We start from the raw sequence: 15,464 nt of genomic DNA, 5'->3' as shown, positions 1-15,464 counted from the left end.
TTGGTTTTTGAAATAAATTCTAAAGATTAGATATTTACTTACTACTTGTATCTTTCTAGGAGGAGTAAACACTGAGTAAAAACATTGCTTTTAGGATTCCCAACAGAGGCACTCACCATATCCACCATGAAAGTTATTTTTTCTTTCCTCAAATACAATTCGGATGTTTACTTTGGTGGGAGCTGGACCTCAGAATTTACCATTGCAAGGGGACAGTGAAGCCTGGAGTTGCAAACCACACCTGTGCTCTGGTCCTCAGATCCACACAGAGCCTGCACTACACATTCCTTGGAACCACAGTCCCAGAAAAGGCTGACCAGATTAAGCCATAAAGGCCTTGGCTGGTGTGGCTCAGTGGATTGAATGCCAGCTTGCAAACCAAAGGGCCGCTGGTTCAATTCCCAATCAAGGCACATGCCTGGGTTGCGGGCCACATTCCCAGTAGGGGGTGTGCGAGACCCAACCACACGTTGATGTTTTTCTCCCTCCCTTCCCCTCTCTCTAATAAATAAATAAAATCTTTTTTTAAAAAGAATAGGCCAAAAGGATACAGCCTGCAAGTTCTAGAACAACCCTGGGTGTGAATCAGACCCTGACGACTACAGGCCTCAACTCAGGGTCTGCCTTAAGCAGCAGCTGCTCGCTCTAAAATCAGGTGCCCTTGCATTCCACCCGCTCTGAACGGCACTGTTCTTTCCTGGGCATTTGAAATACTTGACAACCTTTGTTAACACATTCTGAGCTCTTAGCCAGGGACACCACCCAAGTCCTATACAAAAGTAATCACAGTTAATCTTCAAGGTGACTCTTCGACTTGAGCCTTTATCAAGACCATTTTACAACACAGAAACCAAGGCTAAGAGAAATTAAACAACTTGTCCAAGGTTGAGATCGTGACATCTCTGGGAACTCAACAGTCCCAATTTGGGTATCCAGTACTTTGTCAGTTCTTTGAATAAAAAAGCTGGGAAGCTGCATATAAACACCGTTCATTAAAAAGAAACATGCACTTTTCTATGTATTGTTTTTCTATCTTCTACTATGGATTTTTCCTTCCCGCCCTGCTCAAACATGATGTGCAGTAATTTCTCTTTAGTTCATCAGTCGGCACATCTCTGAAGGCTGGCAGGTGCCGTCAATTCTGAGCCCGTCACATGTATGAACAGTAATAGAGTTTTCGAGTTCACTTTACTCTCATCCACAAAGATCCTTGTTCCTTCCTATAGACAAATTACTGGTTCATGTATCATGATTCAAATTCCATTCAGGAATGTTCGTTTGCAGGGTAATTATTCTTCCTAATTTAAAACCGCTGTGAAGACAAATGATCTCGCCCCCCACCCCCATCATCTCTAGCAGCACACGCCCATCTTCCTTCCCGGCATAAAACGTGAGCTGCCCCCGTTCAAACCCCCAGCAGCCACGCTACCTGCTCTCTGTGTGACCACTGAGGGGTGGGAGGGGGGGACTATTACAACACGGCGTTTTACATGATATTACGTCAAACCCCTCAAATATCTCATCAGAATCAGATTTCTGACACAGACTAATAACAAGTCTATCACAGGATGGCAGCAAAAAGAAATGAGAATCTTGGGCTTTATTTCTTTGCTCTGTCTTTAAAACATATAATCTCTCCAGCAGCATCTGTTTTCTATCTCTTAAATTTGAAAAGGAAAAGTTGTTTTTAAAGAGGACCAGTCGAAAAGATCGGGAAAGGGCAATTCCCAAGAAATTAACATCCGATCACGGCTTAAACCTGGCGCGGGAAGAGCTCTCGGGCAGTGGGTGAAGTGCAGTAAAAGTGACGCGTGGACGGCAAACGTCGCTTCCGACCCGGCTACTCGGGTCAAACTCCCGGGCCCGGGCTCTGAGAGCTCCCCTGCCCCTCCCCTCCCGCCCCACCTCCCCGCGGGTTCCCCACACGCTGGTCTACAGGGGCCGCTTCGCGAGTTCAAGCCGTTCCACGTTTTTTACATGCGGGTCACTGATAGCCACCCACAGCACGCACAGCAGCACCGCGGAGAAAACGGGAAATACAGGAAATGCCGGGGTGGGGGCGACATGGGGGTGGGGGACAAGACTGCGGCGGCACGCGCTTCACTCCCACTGAAATAGATCGTGGACACTCCCGAAATGAAAGTTGAACGGGATTGTGGAAAACCCTTTTGCTTTTCTGAGTTCAAAAAGCACTAGACCGCTGAATGGACGGGAGGGAGGGGGCGGGAAACCTTTGTGCCTAAAACCACCCAGAAACACACACACGGAGTCTTCCCCAGCCCTTCGCCCCATCCCGCGAGCTCAACCCACCCCTTCCAGATGTGGTCTTCCCCGCTCAATCCCGCCTCCCCCCAGCCCGCACCCCAAATCACTGCGCTGCCGCAAAAATGCAGCCCAGATCTGAGAAGCAGCTGACGTCTGTGGCCGGCGTGACCCACACACCACAGACCAGGCTCCCCGGGCGCGGCACCAGGCGCGCCGAGCTGCGCCCAGGACCCGCGCGCAGCAGGCACGGCCGCGGCGGCCGCGGGGCGCGCCGGCTTCCCGGGAAATCTCTGCTCCAGGCACAACTTTTTTCCACCCCTGCTGCCCGCGACCGCGGCGGGGAGCGCAGAAGCAGCCGTTCCCTCCCATTCCCAGCTTCCAACACCCGTCCCGCTGCAGCTCCCTGGCCCGGTCCTCTTCCCTCCCCGCGGGCTCCGCGGTCGCCGGAGCGGAGTTCTCGCGCCAGCCGCCGGGCGCGCAGCAGCGTCTCGCCGGCCGCGACGGTTCTGCCAGCACCCTCGCGGGGGTCCCCCGCCCGCCCCACCTGGACGGAGCTGCAGGCTCCCCGTCCCGCAGCGCGCTTGGGGTCCGGCGGCTCCAACTCACCCGGCCCCGGCTCCGCGTCTCCGAGCGCGCAGCCTTCCCCAAGCCGGGGCTTTCCGTTACGCCTCCTTGCAGCCACCGCTCGCTCTGGCCCCGCCGGCCGCTCGGGAAGAAGGAGGAGGGAGGAGAGGGGAGGAGGCGGCGAGAGGAGGGGGCGAGGGAGAGGTGGGAGAGGGTCCACGGGTGGGGGAGGAGGAGCAGGCGAGGGGAAAGCGCCGACCAGGGCCGCCGCCGCCGCCAGGCTCAGAGGAGGAGGAGGAAGAGGGGCGGGGGCAGAGAAAGAAAGAGGCGGCCGAGCCTCCCCGCCCAGGACCCGGCCCCGCGCCGCTGCCCAGTCACCATCGCCGCCCCTGTCCCGCTCCCGGGCCGGGCGTCCGGGGGAGGGGTCGGGCCCGGGTCTCCCCCGGAGCGGGGCGGGGCGGGCGCGGTGGGAGGACGCGGCCCGGCCTCCCGAGGGGAGTGTCCTGCGGGGCCCGGAGGGTGTGGGCGAAAGGGGATCCCCGGGGGGAGGGGCGGAGGCCCGGGGGCCGGGAGCCTGTCACTGTGCCCGCGCCGGGGACCTCCGGGGACGGTTTCGAGAAACCTTCCCAGGAGTGCCGAGAGCGCTCGCCGCCCGGCCGGGAAGGCGGGGAGCTGCGAAGTCGGTGTCGGGGTGAGAGCCTGGACTCGGGCGGAGAGCGGGCCCTCGAGTGCCCGGGGCAGCTCCCCAGGCCGGGGCCCTGGCGGGAAGAGCGGGCGTCCGTCGGTGCCGGGGAATCCAAGATGGGAAGGTGGGGCGGGGGTGCCTAGACCCCCATCCTCGCCCTCCTCTCCCGGAGAGGAGGCTCCAGGCATAAGCTTCCTTGCCCTGCGAGTCTCTAGGTGAGAAAACTCAGGAAGAACAATCTCAAAGAATTTTTGCAGCTAGATTGCTTGGGGTCCTGAAACCTCCTTCCCTGCACTCAAATTACGATTTCGGGATGAATTTCTTCGGCGTTTTTGCCGACAGCCTGAAAAGCAGGCTTGCGGAGAAAGGAAACTCACTAACTCCCCACCACCGCCCGGAGAGCAAAGAGCACAAAATTAAACAGCCATGAGTTAAGGTGACAATATTCCTTGTTGTAATTTAAACGTCGGGGACGAGGCACTTAGCCAAGGAAATACTTCTAGTCTTTTCCCGCTGACCTCCTGTTCCCAACTTCTGAGCCCATTGTCTGGGGCTCCTGTGTCCAGTCAGCTGAGCTCAGACCCTAGCAGTCAGCTGGGGCCTCCCCCCTCCATTGGCAGTAGCCGCTCACATTGATTCTTTACGTCTGAGCTCTTTCCAGTTGCCCGTCCTTTCTCGGTATTCAGAGACGTCACGGCTTCAACTGCTCCTCCTTGGCCTCCTCTCTGCACTGGCGTCCATCTGCGCAAACCCACAGGTTAAGGGTTCTAGAACTCTGCTCAGGCAGACCGCTTCCTGTTCTAGAAGCTCTTTGACACAAAATTCTGAATCACTTCAAAACTTTTCTGCTAAAAACGTCCACCTCCCGGCTCCTGGGACCCCGGTGCTCTACCCTCCCCTCACCCTGGAAGGGTCCATACTGTATCCACATGGGAGTTTCCGACGCTCTTGCCAGACTGGAACGCTCTCTTCCATCTTCTCTCCCAGCCCAGTCCCGCTAATCTTTATTGAAAATGCAGTTTGAGTACATTTCCTCTACAAAGGACGTGTGCATTCTTCCCATTTTTGAAATCATACACTGGAAATAACAAGGCTTATGGGGGAAACGGGTAGGAGCAAACCACTCAAAGTCTGTGTAACGTTGCAAGCCGAGCACTAACAAAAACGACCATTCCTGGAGTGGTGGGCACACGATACAATATACAGGTGACGTATTATACAATTGTACACCTGAATCCTACATAACTTAATTAACCCAGTATATTCAATACACATTTTAAAGTAAAAGTAAAAAATAATTTTTTAAAAAAGAGACACTGGGAATGCAATCACACGCAGAGGAGAAACCATGTGAGAACACAGTGAGAAGATGGCCATTTGCAAGCCAAGGAGAGAGGCCTCATAGAAATCCAAACCTGCCAACACCTTGATCTTGGACTTCTAGCCTCCAGAACTGTGCAGAAATACACTTCTGTTGTTTAAGCCACCTGGTCTATGTGTTTTGTTATGGCAGCCGTGGCAGACTAATATAAATAGGTGCTGTTGGAGGCCCAATGCAGTGAGAGTCTCCTCACCTGGGCTGCAATTGTCTGAAGGCAGGACCTAAGCCTTATATTTCTTTGTATTCCCCCAGATGCTCAGTGACGTTCCCCTCACAGAGCAAGACCTCAGCACACACACACACACACACAAGCAAACAAACAAAAACCCAGCAGCCATTCCAAAACAAATACCAGCAAGAGTTTATGAGCCATGTTAAACTCTTAAGAAATATTACAATAAACATAAATATAGGACTTTAGCTTTATAAAAAGATGGATATAACTGATGAGGAGATTGGAAGGAGAGTTGTTTGAAGGTGCAGAGTTAGGAAGATAAGCACAAAATGTACAAATAAAAGGTGAATTTCCCTGCCCCAGTTAGCCCTTCCAAGTTAGAGCTCATGGCCAAACCAATCCAGGAGAAAGAACACAGGGTGAGTGGACATCAGGGAACACACATAGTACCGTGTGTTCTCCACAACTCACGTTCTGCTCTGTGTTTTGCCTACAGCTGCTCTTAATGATGCAAAAGTTGAGGTGCTGAGAAGAACTGCATGTGAACCAATACAACCACCCCCATTCACTAATATCCTTTCCCTACCTATCAGTCATGAATGAGCTAATCTGCTACATATACCCTTGTTACAGAAACAAGCTGGTATCAGAGCAGACTGTACTTACTTGTGTGCTTATAAAGAAGACTGCAAATACTTCACTCTATACATCTACTGAGCACTTAAGTGTATGCAAGCAGTAGTTCAGGCACTGGCGACATCAGTGAACAAAGAGAAACCCAAAAATGTTTCTCATACCCTCGTGGATATGGACACTTGAACAGGGCATCACGGATGATCTGCCTTGTTTTGTGGTGTTACACATTTCGTATGTATGCAACTGGAATTGAGGCCTCATCTACGTTCTAACCTCTTTGAGGGCTGGAGTTGAGCCTTATGTTTGAGTATCTTTCGCAATGTCTAACATAGTAAATACCTACTGGGGGTGTAAATTAGGGAATTTACACCTGTTTATACCTTGTGCTATTGAATGCACAGAAGAACCACTTGGGAAATCTAAAACTAAAGTTTTCTCAGGCTCTTTCACTAGAAACCGACCAAGACAGGCTGGGTGCATACCAAGACCATGAAGAAGGTGGCAAAGGTCACCACTGAAAGGCATGACATGCACCTGGGCTACGACTTGCAAACCAAAAAGCCCAAGTGCGAGGAGATCACCGTTATTCCCGGCAAGAAGCTCCGCAGTAAGCAAGGTGGCTCTGTCCACATCTGATGAAGCAGATTCGGAAAGGCCCTGTGAGTGGTATTCCCATCAGGACGCAGGGAGAAGAGAGATAATTATGTTCCTGAGGTTTCAGCCCCAGATCAGGAGGTCATTGAAGTTGATCCTGACACTAAGCAGGCGCTGAAGCTCGGGGACTATAGCAGTCTGTCCAGCCTGCAGGTCACTCAGCCTACAGTTGGGATGAATTTCAAAATACCACGTGGAGCCATTTGAATCTTGCTGCAGTGCTGTAATATCAATAAACCATGGATGACCAGAAAAAAAAAGTTTTCTCAGAACCATGTTTGTTGTTATTTGGGCTAAAATCAAAGCAAGTATCCCCAGATAGGATGGTTTGGATCTGAAGAATAGATAAAGTTCACCTACTAGAATGCAAGAAGTTAAAGATGGAAAGGGGAGGGAAAATAGAGGAGAGAGAGGCTAAAAGTTGTAGTTCAAGAAGAAAGTACTGCTATGTTCTCTGGAAAAGCAGGCCTGGGGAAGGAGGGTAATGACAGGAACTTTGGGATATTGTGAATGCCGCTTGAGCCACATTTTCAAGAAACACTTACTATGAGGCCTAAGTGAAGGAGAAATTAAAGGGAACCTGCCAAGTTTGGTCAAATGACAAATAGGCCTTGGAAGAAAATAATTATGAGCCACAAGATAGGTCATAAGGTAAAATCACCTGGGCCTGACTAAAATGTTGTGATTCTGAATTTGCTTGCCTATGCAGATCATTCGGTCCTCTCAACATTATACCCTACCTGGTGTAACTTACATTAACGGGGCTAGACATTCTTCATGTGGGGACGCTTTGTATCCTATTCTGTATATGACTCTGCTTGGAATTTAAATACAATAAAATATATATTTATAATAGACACATTTGGTATTTTTCATGTTTGTCAGCATACTTAACACTGATTAAATTTGCTTATTCATCGTCATAGAAACCTACTTCTACCACCCCTCAAATCCACTTCTACCGCCCCTCATTTTGAGAGATGATATTTCCTTACACAGTGATCATAGAATTTCAGTACTAGACACACATGGAAATCAACGTCTTTTAAAAATCACATAAAAATTAAGTGATTTAAACTGAGAATCTCTTCAGGCTAACTAGCAAATTTGCAATTTACCAACTTGGTCCTGTGAAAAATTAGTCTCTTAAAATTATCATTCTAGCCCTGGCTGGTGTGGCTCAGTGGTTGAGTGCCAGCCTGCAAATCAAAGGGTTGCTGGTTCGATTCCCAGTGAGGGCACATGCTTGGGTTGCAGGCCAGGTCCCCAGTAAGAGGCAGGGGAAAGGCAACCACACATTGATGTTTCTCTCCCTCTCTTCCCCTCTCTCTAAAAATAAGTAAATAAAATCTTTAAAAAAATATCATCTGCTTTTTATTCCATGGACCTAATTGTACAAAGAAGCCATCTAAAATTATGACTCCATTTTCCTTGACAAGTATGAGTTGAGAAATGGCAATTTTGAGCACAAAACTTGAAAGGCTTTGCTGATTCAAAAGGACCCTGTCTGTTAAAATCAGTGTTCTGACCTCCATGAGAAGGGAGCCATCCTTTGGGCCACAGGAAAGGCCTGGCTAAAGTCTCTCACAGACAGTGACGCCATGTTTCTGCTTCTGCTTCCGCTTCCGCCTGGCAGTTTTTGAGTCACAGGGAAAATGAAGCCTGTAACCACAAAAGAAATCTCCCTGTTTTTACTGAAATCCCATTACCACAGTGCTAGGCTGCCTGATGAATGAGGATCTGATAAATGCCTGCCGCTGAGAACAGACGTTACAAGTACCAATAGGCGCAGAGGGTTTTTCAGTAACCACATAATGGGAGAGCAGTGGGACCAAATCATGTATGAAAGGCCATGAGCTCCTGGTAAAGAAAATCTCAGTGATAGAAAAGACTCCCTTTTCCTCTCACATCTATTAAGGACAACATTGACGATAGAACCAAGGAGAAGCACGGCCCTCAAAATACACCTTGAGCAAGTCATGAAAGAAATAAGCACACAGAACTTTGGGCATTTGCTCTCTCCTGGTAAAAACTGAGGGCTGTTGGCCACTTTTATCTTCCAGCCATAGGCTCTACGTCTTGGTCTTCCTTTCTTCCTTGCCACTAACTTGTAAAGTAGTCTGCTTTCCTGCCTCTACAGCTAGACTCCATGTGACTCTGGTTAAACTCAACACAAGAAGGTGCTCCGTTCATTTCCTCCTATTATGTCACCACTAGCATAAACAAAAACCTCTGGCCCTCATCCAAATGAGCTTACCTCTGAAGTGAGGTGGAAATTTCCATACAGTGAGCATGTTTTACTGCGGTATTACATGCAAATTCTGCAACATCTTAGCTGCTTGTAACATGTAATTGGCAAATTCAATTCACTGGATCTTTATTCATTCCAAATCTTCACCTGCAGACATTTTCCTGGATTATAAAACTTTCTCAGAAGAGATACAAAACACAAAGAAGCTTGGGGATTAACTGTCTAACGGTGTTCATGACAGGCGTAAAACCACTCAGAAAGTGGGCCGCAGCCCTTCGTAACAACAGCGCTGTGCAACCTGGCCCCTGACTTGGGCTCTCAGGAGCTTTGTCTTTTCTATTATGGATTATGTGTTGCTGGAAATCTCTGAGAGTTAAGATTTTTTACTGTTACCCTCATTAGTACCTACAGTAAAATTTGGAAAATACTCAGTATGACTCAATTGTAATGCTAAGATCAGAACTTGAGAAAACTACTGCCTTTTCCCCCCTCCACTGTAATGAGGATGCTTGTTCCTAATCTGTCTCAGACTAAAAAGATCTAATCTCCAATCTGAAAACCTTGCCTGTAAGGAACTTTTTTCTTTTACTTTCTCTGTGAGTCCTCTTCTTGGAAACAAGAACCACAAGCATGTATGAGGTCTGTCCAGAAGGTATCCAGCCACATACTATGAAAAAGAGAGACACTTACTGATGAAGATTCAAGACACAGGAAACATTGTACATAGGACAATGATACCTCAGTCCCCTTCAAAGTAGGCACCTTGGGACCTCATATAGTTCTCTCAGTCACCATCAGCTGCCCTGTCATAGTTTCCTGAATCTCATCAGCAGTCTGAAATCTCTTCCCTTTCAAAGGTGATTTAGTTTTGGGAAAAGCCAGAAGTCACAGGGCACCAAATCTGGACTGTAGTAGGGCTGAGGCACCTGGGTAATTTGATGTTTCTCCAAAAAACTCTCCACTAGATGGAATGCATGAGCAGGTGCGTAGTCAAGATAAAGCTGCCAATCACCAGTTGCCCATAGCTGTGGCCTTCTGAATCATTCAAATAGTTTCTGCAGAGTAATGTTCAAATTTAATGCGAAATTTGATCCAGATTCATTGCTCTACTTGCTCAGTCATTTTGAATGCAATAGCCACACAGTACACATGCTCACTCAATGGCATCTACCGCCCCCACTGACTAGTACAGTGAAGTCGTCATTGTTCACACAGGCTCATTCCAGTCCACTCTCCTTGGCTGCCAGGTTACATCAATGTTGTACAAATCATTCTCGTTATATGAACAATGGCTCAACTTTTTCTGGACAGACCTCGTACATTTGTAAAACTACCAATTCTTGGGCACCCTGTTTGCACGTAGTGCTAGAATTAGAAGGTATATTATTTTCTATTAATAATACAAATATCGAATATTATGAATTATTCTGCTTACTTCCAAATGGCTCTGGGATGACTTTTTATTTAAAATAACAGAAGAAGGCCCTGGCTAGTGTGGCTCAGTGGATTGAGGGTCGACCTGCAAATCAAAGGGTTACCAGGTCGATTCCCATTCAGGGCACATGCCTGGGTGGCAGGCCGGGTCCCCAGTGAGGGGTGTGCAAGAGGCAACCACACATTGTTGTTTCTCGCCCTCTCTTTCTCCTTCCCTTCCCCTCTCTCTAAAAACAAATAAATAAGACCTTTAAAAAAATAAAAGAACAAAAGAAGGTAAGAGATCCTCTCACCAGGGCCCTGGCTTGTCAATGCTGAGCATTAGTTTAGCCAAGGTAAGAATGACATACAATGAATAGTAAAGTTCTTACGATCTGGTAAAAGAATCATAGTTGTTCTTCAAGTTAGGCAAACTTTTTCCTGGCACTAACCTCTAAGAGGAATTGAATCATGGAAATTCTTACCTAAGAAGCACTGGACGCTCGCAGCTTCTAGGTGCAGCGTCGTCATTGGGGGGCAGCAGTGAGCCCTTGCCCTGCCGGGCACAGAGGGCACAAAGTGAAGGAGAGAACAGAGCTGTGTTTCCGCCATGGCCGGAACCGCATTATCTGAGCGTAACTTCCACCTAGACTCTGGGGCCCAGAGGATATTCTCTGTGTCCTCAATTTAAAAAAGAAAAAAAAAAGGCTTTTCTTAAGAAAACTTTACCCCCCCAAAAGCCATTTCTTCATTGACTTCACAAATCTTTCTCAATTCTAAATCTTCTATGATTTTCCATAGAACTCGTTTTACAACTGTGACCTGTGTTCATGTCAGAACAATTTTGGGAAGGTTTTCAATGAAAACAAGAATTAAGGACAATGCCAATCTACACAATTAAGATGAGTTCTAGCTTTTCTCCCAACAGAATGGCATTGTGCTATGCTAGTTATACAAAATAATGTTCAATCACTTTTTATATCATCTAGATGAGAATAATATAAGCCATGAAATTCAAATAAACCATAAAACTAGTGTTTAGAGTTGAAGAGTGATTCTTTAAATATTCTGTCAAATTTTGCTGGTAGAAAACTGTCTTAAAAAATAGTTATATTTAAAATAGTCATATAAGTGCCTCTTTAATCTTCTGGAGTGTCATGAGAAAAAATGTTTGATGTCCATGAATTCAAGTCCCTGCACCGCCTTCAGGTGTAGGTTGTGTTCACCTGACGTAGGGGGAGGAATGGCCTCAGGGTTCCTAGAGTCTCTGTACAAATTCTGGTTCGGCCAGCATTAGTCACTAAATAATTTTAGGCAAGTCACTGAACCTCTCCAAACTCTGGTTTTTTCACCGTTAAAATAGGATAATACCGCCTATCACGTATGGCTCTGATGATACTTACATGATTGTTATTACAGTGTATGCTAAGGTCTCTGCTATAATGCCTGACATATTATAGGTGCTCAATAAATAATTATTCCCTCCCCTTGACATCCATATTCCTGCAAAAAGAATTTTCTCCCAGTTCAAAAAGACCACTCTTCCAATTTGCTAATTACATAGCTTTCCTACACTTAAAAAAATGAGAATCAAAACAAAACAAGGAGGTACTGGCGTAAGGACAGACATATAGATCGATGGAATACAATTCAAAGTCCAGAAATACACTCTCACATTTATATTCAACTAATACTGATATAGACAACGTGCCAAGACATTTCAATGTGGGAAGAACAGTCTTTTCAACAAATGGTGCTGGGACAAGCGGACATGCCCATGCTAAAAATTAATATGAACCCCTACCTCATACCAGGCAAAAAAATTACTAGCTCACAATGGGTCATAGACCTAAATGTAAGAACTAAAAGTATAAAACTCCTAGGAGAACACATAGGAGTAAATCTTCAAAACCTTGGGTTAGACAATAATTTCTTAGATATGACACAAAAATCACAAGTAACCCCCTCAGGAACCCCCCGCCCCCGATGGACTCTACTTCATTAGAACCAAAAACCTTTGTGTGACAAGGGAACACCATTCATAAAGTGGGGAAAGAAAAACCTTAGAATGAGTTTAAATATTTGCAAAACATACCTGACAAGGGACTTATATCCAGAACATATAAAGAATTCTTATAAGTCAATAATATAAAGACAAGCCAACTAAAAAATGGGCAAAGGATCTGAATAGATATTTTTTTCCAATGAATTATTCAAATGGTCAATAAGCACCTGAAAAGAGGCTCCACATCATTAGTTAGCAGGGAAATACAAATGAAAACCACACTACATATACCAGTATGAGAAAAATAGACAGACAATAAGAAGTATTGATAAGGATGCAGAGAATTTGAAACCTTCATACATTGCTTACAGGATTGTAAATGGTGCGGCAACTTTGAGAAAGTTTAATATTTTCTCAAAAGGTGAAACATAAAGGTATCATACGCCCCAGAAATTCCTCTCTTGATGTATGCCGAAGAGAAATAGAAACCCATCTACACAAAAACCCATACACAAATTTTAATCAGTATTCTTCAAAATGGCCCAAAAGTGAAAACCCATATGTACAGTGAAATGTACATTCACCGACTGATGAATGACCAGCAAAAAGTGGTATACACACTTATTTTACTATTCATGTATATTCATTTAGTGACTGAAAAGCCATTACAATAAAGTACTGATTCGTGCTGTGACATTGGAACTTTGAAATGTTATGCTAAGTGAGAGAAGCCAGTACCAAAAACCTGTATATTGTATGTATGATTCCATTTATAAAAACGTCTCAAATATGCAAACCTCTAGAAACCAAAAATAGATTACCAGTTGCCTGGGGCTGGAGTGGAGGCTGGGGGTAGGGGCAAGCAAGAGTGACTGATAATGGGCATGATCTCCTTTTGGGAGTGACAGAAATGTTCTAAAATTAGACTGTGGTGATGGTTATTCACTCTTATATACTAGAACCACTGAAATATATACTTGAAATGAGTGGATTTTATGGCATGTGAAATATATCTCAATTTAAAAAAGGAAAAACATGAAAGGAGAAATGGTTGTGTTATCAAAAACCAGGAATAATTTTGGTAAACATTTGCTGTGTAAGAGGAATAGAAAGATAACTAGCCTGGACTCCATACTCAAAGGGCCTCGAATCTAGGGAATGGATGTAGTTCAATGAAGATCAATGCATATTTTGATTGCCAGTGGGGCCAGAATTAAGTAAGTAGCTGTAATATGTTGTATTCATCTAACACACGATGCTGAGCAGTGTACACATGGCTTTGTGGCTCTGTGTGGGGGGGGAGGGCTCAGAGAGGGGACAATGCCACTACCTTTCTTCTGAAGGTTTGCCTGGCACTCACATAAGGGACACAAAGTTTGCCCGTCCCAGCACTCTATAGGCACCCAGGCTTTGGGGATAGAGAGAAGGATCCAGGTGAAAGTACCGGGTAAAGATAAGAGCAGGTGCTCCCAGAGCCCGTCAGTACCGAAAATAAGCAGTGGAAGGAGAATATGTGAGAGAAGGTTCTCTGGGAGGTATGACAGTGTTTTCAAGGACAGGTAAGAATTCCCCAGGCACAAGGCAGGAAACAGTTCACTCAGACAAAGGAGGCTGTACACACAAAGGCCCCAGGAGCACCAGGTGTACACAGTGGAACACGCAAAGGGGAAAAGTGACAGGTGAGACGGAATTGACTGGGGGCGGGGGTAGATATTGGTGGGACTCCCAAAGGTCCCATGAAGTTTCACCTGAGGCCCCCTGGAAGCCACTGAAGGTTTTAAATTTCAGGAATGATCAGCTCTTTAGAAAGATTGCTCTGGCTGCTATGTAAGGAAAAGAATTGGGTAAGAGCAAGACCAGGAATGGAGAGCACTGCCTCCCAGGAGCGTGGGGAGGAGGACCTCGATTGCTGGTGGTGGTCGGCTTGCAGCGCCAATGGGGTGGTCAGGGAAGGAAAGGAAGTCAAAAGTGACCCCCAGTTTTCTAGGCTGGGTAATGCCTGGCAGGTGGTGCCAGCCACAGAGGCAGCAAATGAACATGGGACAAGGGGCTGATTCCTGTTGGGGCATGGTGACTATTCCCCACGTGAGTGGAAAGGGCCGTAGGCCACAGAGCTGCAAAACTGGAGCTTCCCTCCTGGACACTATGAAGACCAGTGTCAAAACCTGCCTTTTGCCACAAGACTGTGGGGCCAGTTATACCATCCTTGTTATCCAAGCCAAGCACAGGCCTTCAGAAAACAAAAGGTGCCAACTTCTATGACAACCACTCGAAGTACACCAACATCAGTGCTCATAAATCCTGGCATCCTGAATGCTTTCCAGCCAAGTGAAAAATGTCAGTGTAAACAGGCTTTGGGAAGGACTGCGTGACCCAGGTGCGGATGGATGGAGGCCAGGAGCCTCTCTTTAGAAGTTTATCCAGGTTGGGTTGAATCAGATATCATTGTCACTTATTATGAGGACATGTGAAATGCACCAGTGATTTGACTCAGTAGTCCTGGTAGGCACCGCTTTATTAGCTACTTCAACAACTTAATAACAAATAAAAGGAAATTTTACCTTCTTCTGAGTTATTCTTTTGCAGTTATACAACATACGACTTTGGAAAGCTTCATAACTTTGTAAACCAGACAAGGCCGTCTGATCCTAATGGAATTATTGATCTTCAAGTCAAAATAAGGTTTCCGTGCAACTCTTAATGCATTTATTGATTGCTGATGGGATCAAAATTAACATGGGAAAAATAATCGATAAACACATCCTAAAAACAAAGCTGACATCGGAAACCATGTCTGTGACTTCTAAAGTGGGATTCTCTCAGTGCGAAGTTCCCTTAGAAACCTGAACTTTCTCTGACCTGATTGAAAGCAGCTACTCAGCATAGGATGAAAGACGACATGATATGCATATTCAAAAATAAACAATTCTTTAAAGTGCATTTCAACCTCAGAGACCTCAAAAGAAAAAGCAACTACCGTGTCTACTGATAACACAAAAGGAATTCAGGAGAAACATTTCAAATGTACAATACAAATTGTTAAATCTTCCTTATTCTTTGTCTGAAACTGGCTGTAGTCCAGGAGCTAGCTTCTCTCTCTCTCAGCCCAGAACACTTCCCAAAGCTTCCAAGCTCATGACATTGTAAGCAAAGGAAATTTGCCAATGCCTGAAGGTAGCGGTGCCAGCAACCTGTTAACATTTTAATTTCAGAGACTGTTTGTGCATTTGTTGTGTTCTTCAAGGAGCTAGCTTGAAATCACCTTGAGAAAATGTATTCATTTCTCCACATTGCAAAAAGCCATTTAGTAATGGTTGTTCATATGCATAAATTGAATTTTAATGGCTTTAGTTTTATTATATTTTTTAAACCCCGAATCTCACAGGTCCTAATGGAAATCATTAGCAATAGTTTATAACATTTTGCAAAGTACAA

The 15,464-nt window shown here is 45.8% G+C and overlaps 1 protein-coding gene and 1 pseudogene across 5 annotated transcripts in view; one reads left to right on the top strand and one right to left on the bottom strand.

The window, feature by feature from the left end:
* The window catches only part of LHFPL2 (LHFPL tetraspan subfamily member 2), a 145,178-nt gene extending 141,887 nt beyond the window's left edge, over positions 1-3,291 (bottom strand). For all 5 annotated transcript variants that reach the window (XM_045197913.3, XM_053912337.2, XM_024563648.4 and 2 more), the window contains exon 1: positions 2,872-3,291. The gene's annotated coding sequence lies outside the window, so the exon portion shown is untranslated. The remainder of the gene's footprint in view (positions 1-2,871) is intronic.
* A 2,165-nt stretch (positions 3,292-5,456) lies between these two features.
* LOC112307471 (small ribosomal subunit protein eS17-like) lies at positions 5,457-6,567 on the top strand (annotated as a pseudogene).
* Positions 6,568-15,464: the final 8,897 nt, after the last annotated feature.

The sequence above is a fragment of the Desmodus rotundus genome, chromosome 1 (genome assembly GCF_022682495.2).
Source record: "Desmodus rotundus isolate HL8 chromosome 1, HLdesRot8A.1, whole genome shotgun sequence".
Lineage (NCBI taxonomy): Eukaryota > Metazoa > Chordata > Mammalia > Chiroptera > Phyllostomidae > Desmodus > Desmodus rotundus.
This window is presented reverse-complemented; position numbering and strand designations above follow the sequence as displayed.